Raw genomic sequence first — 4,326 nt, forward strand, 5'->3', positions numbered from 1 at the left:
CTCTCTCTCTCTCTCTCTCTCTCTCTCTTTCTGAGTGCTAATCTTTCTCTGCGAGCTCTTGAGGTGGACGCTCCAGCGTGGCCGTCTCTCTCTCTCTCTCTCTATCTCTCTCTCTCTCTCTCTCTCTCTCTCTGACTCTTTGTCTGTCTCTCTCTCTCTCTCACTGTCTCTTTGTCTCTCTCTCTCTCTGTCTCTCTCTCTTTGTGTCTCTCGGCTCGTCTTTTCGAGAGACGTGAGTGCAATCACGCGGGCGTCCAGCATGGTCATCGAGGATGATTACAACGACCTCGACAGCCGCTAATGACGGAGGACAGAATAATTGTGAATGAGATGCGAGCGGAGGCTGAACCACGTTATTGAAATTCAACCCCAAAGATCTGCGAGTCGGAGGACGGCCATGATCTCATCAACATCAGCGTTCACTTGTTTTTCAAACACTTGAGCGCTGAGACTCCACAACCAACACAAAACACCTGGATCTCACACACCAAGCAACACTAGAGCTGTTAGACAGATGGGAACGGAGCTAGCTAGTATTGCACTTGCTAGCTAGTTAAATAAAGAGCAGGAATATTTACGTAATCTTGTCTGTGGGGTAAAATAATATTTTAACAGCAAGTCTGTCAATTAAGAAAAAACAAAAGATTAGTCATGTGAAACTGATGAAAAGGGGCGGGACTTCCAGGGCAGTTACGATCAGAGAGCTAAAAATGACAGAACTGTCAATCATTCCAGACTCCTGTTGATTGGCTGATCTGATGTTTATATTGAGGATTATAAAGATCTCTAGTGGTGTGTTGGTTTTTTTTTGCATGATAATAATGTTGATATTTACGGAAGCGTATTGCATTCACTCGAGGAAAAAAAATCTACTCTGTTTTTCCGAATTAACGACTTAATTATCTCAGAATTATGAGATAATTTTTCTTGAATAAAAATTTTTTGCTCTGTTTTTCGGAATTAACGACTTAATTATCTCAAAATTATGAGATATTTTTTTCTTGAAATAAAATGTATTTGCTCTGTTTTTCTGAATTAAAGACTTAATGATCTCAGAATTATGAGATCATTTTTCATTAAAAAAAATAAAAATTAATTGTTCTGTTTTGTTCTGTTCTGATCGCATGGAAGTAAACATGTCCCGCCTTTCAGGTTTAAGGGATCTCGTTAATTCAGAAAAACAGAGCAAAATAATTTTTTTGATCATGAAGATTAATCTCATACTTTTGAGATAATTAAGTCGTTAATTCAGAAAAACAGAGTCGATTTTTTTTCCTCGAGTGAATGCAATACGCTTCCGTAGATATTAAGTGACATTTTAGTTCAATTAAATTTTAGTTGAATATAGAACTATTGAAACTTGTTTCCTTTCTTTGATGAAACTCTCAGTCCTTTCTATCTGAGAAATAAATCCTCACCTTGTCTATAAAGTCCAGTTTTAAGATTCCTCGGCGTTTGTGTGATTCGGTGCTTTCAGCCTTTCCAAGGTTACGTCCAACGCCTCGGTGTTTTCGTGGACAATCACGAGTGAGAGTGTGTGCTGACTCATTTCAATTATCTTCAGTTCAATTCAGTGACAATATTTTGAAATGCTGCAGTTTGATGAGGAACACAGTGCCATAATAAACACAGAGCTGTGTACAATACACAAGGTCCCTATAGTCCGTTAGTGCAGTAAATAACAACCTTTAAAAACCGGGTTGACTCGAACCACAAGGAAATCAGACTGCAATCTAATCTGAAAATATATTTTTTAAAAAACCTTTTTCTTTATATAAAAGTGAAGACCTTGACACAGGTTCATTTTATGGGCTTATAATGTTTCTGGGTAAGTGAGGGTGTCCTCTAGGTGGCTCTGACACATGAAAGACACCAGAATTTACCAGTGGAGAAGAACCACAAAACTCTTTAACTTGACTCTACTTAGTCTCAGGACGAGTGGGGAAGTGAAATGTGTCAAGTACGTACTGGGATATTTATACTGGTTTAAAGGTCTCCGATTTTTGAGAAATGCTTCAGAAAACCTAGTCGGTCCGAATAATAAACAAAAATCAAAACAAAAAGCAATACAAACGTGAGCCAATGAGCAGAAAGGGGCGTGTCTTGTCGATACGGGCGGAGAGAGTGTTCAGTGCGCGTGTGTGACGTTAGCAGAAAGCGGTTTTAACATCGACATGGAGGATAAAAACAAAGAAAGAAAGAGAAGAAAGACTTACGATAAGGACAAGAAGTAGGACGTGTTAATATAGGATCAGCTTTCCAGCGCTGGAGAGAACTGAAGGAGCAGGAAGTTGGCCACATATTCACAGGTTGGAGTTTCCCGAGTCAATAACTCCTGAGCTAAACGCTGTTACTACACAAATAACACCTCTTTTCTATCGTAGTAATGTAGAGAGGCAGCTACAACCGCGTTTTGTGTAGTAACAGCGTTTAGCTCAGGAGTTATCGACTCGGGAAACTCCGACCTGTGAATATGTGGCCGACTTTACTTAAGACGCCGAGGCGCTTTTTTCCTTCTCGATAGGTGAGTAACGTTGGTTTTGCTTTGTTACACAGAACTAATATATGCCTTTGTCCTTTACATCATTATGCTTGTGTGGCATTTTTGCTTGTTTGTTTATCTACAATCGTATTGTTCTTCCCTTCAGCTATGATAAAGACACGTTTCTTTCTGTTAGTCGCCTAGGTTACGTATGTATGTGTGGGCGGAGCTATCGATACAGGGGTGGGACCTGTTTGGGTTAGGGGCGTGTTTGTTTTGGTGATTTTATATGTCAACATTGGCTTTCAAAAATCAGAGACCGCACCTTTAAGCCCCAGTGCCGGTACATTTTGTGTGTGTGTGTGTGTGTGTGTGAACTGATCAAATGCCAGTACTGCTATAAACTCATGTAAAAGTATAAAAGGTAAACAATAGGCTGGTAAAAAAAAATGATTTCAAGAGTGAATAAAATGGAATGTTCAAACATTACAGTGTCACAGCAGTCATGGAGTCAGACGCCTCTCAAACGCTCTGCGGCTAGCGCGCTAATTAAAGAAGCTAAAGCTAACATTTGTGTGTTAATGGAATAGTCACAAGCTATGAAATATAATTCAGTAATCAGCTGAAATTCCCTCAGTGATACATGTAATACAGTAATACTAATGGACCTCATCATCACATCCCTGACAATTTCAATTCAGCTTTTCAATTATTTATATGCTAATTTTATTGAAAATTAACGGAATTTACAAAAAAATGCATCTTATCGTAATTAAACCTGAAAAATGCCAAACAAACAAAAATGACTACCAATAAATGACTAATAAACCAAATGACTACATCGGTCTAAATGAGTCTCTACACCATCAGGATATATGTATAAGCATGAGCCTCATCAGACTGGTGGTGGAGGTGGTGTCGTCACTATCTTTAGTGATTTCCTCACTGTTACTCAGAGAACACAGTATAGATTTAATTCCTTTGAAGTGTTTGTTCTTAATGTCGCACTCTCGCACATGCACACAAAAAAATCCCTGATGTCTTTTGCTATAGCGACCGTGTACAGACCCCCAGGGCCCTACACTGATTTGTGTCACGTGTTTGCCCCGCCCTTGTTTACTCCTCCCCGTCTCTGCACACCTGTTCCTTATGTGTCGATCGTCTCGTGTATTTAACCGTCGTGAATCCTCGTCTTGTGTGTCGTCTCTGGTCACGTCTCGTGTCATGTCTGGTTTTGTCTGTGTCGCTGTTTTGTGTGTTTTATTTATTAAATCAGTTTATTTTTACGTTATCCTGCATTCGGGTCTGTTTTTTATCCCCGCGTCTCCGACAGATAACCATGTTTCACTCAAACAAAATTCTAATGACTGAAACTGATATTTAGCGACTGCGCTACGCTTTCTCTCAGTTCAGTTTTTGAGGATTTAAGCCACAGATTAAATAACGCTCCCGAGTTTCAGCCTTGATCTGTAGAGCTATAATAAAACCCCGATTGCAAACATTTTCACACAGGTGGTTGCTTCAACTTTTACATGTACCGCACTGTAGATGGACACAAATCACAAAAAAAATCTGCGCAAAAAGAAATCATCACGTACGAGAGAATTAACAGGCTGCAGAACAGCGAGGCAAAGCTCAAGCATTCAAGCACTGAGGAAGTAAAATGAAGATAAATTAAGTATGATTTTTGACAGAACGTTGCCTTGAGTTGTTGCAGAACAGCAAGATTGGAAATTAAAAATGAACCATTCATAATGTACCCTTAGTGGAAATACTAGATGAAGAATAAAGCCATATTCAGTGTAATGTGATGAATTCACCATAGAGTTCCACATGGCACCATT

This window comes from Tachysurus fulvidraco, chromosome 12, assembly GCF_022655615.1.
Source record: "Tachysurus fulvidraco isolate hzauxx_2018 chromosome 12, HZAU_PFXX_2.0, whole genome shotgun sequence".
NCBI classification, from domain to species: domain Eukaryota; kingdom Metazoa; phylum Chordata; class Actinopteri; order Siluriformes; family Bagridae; genus Tachysurus; species Tachysurus fulvidraco.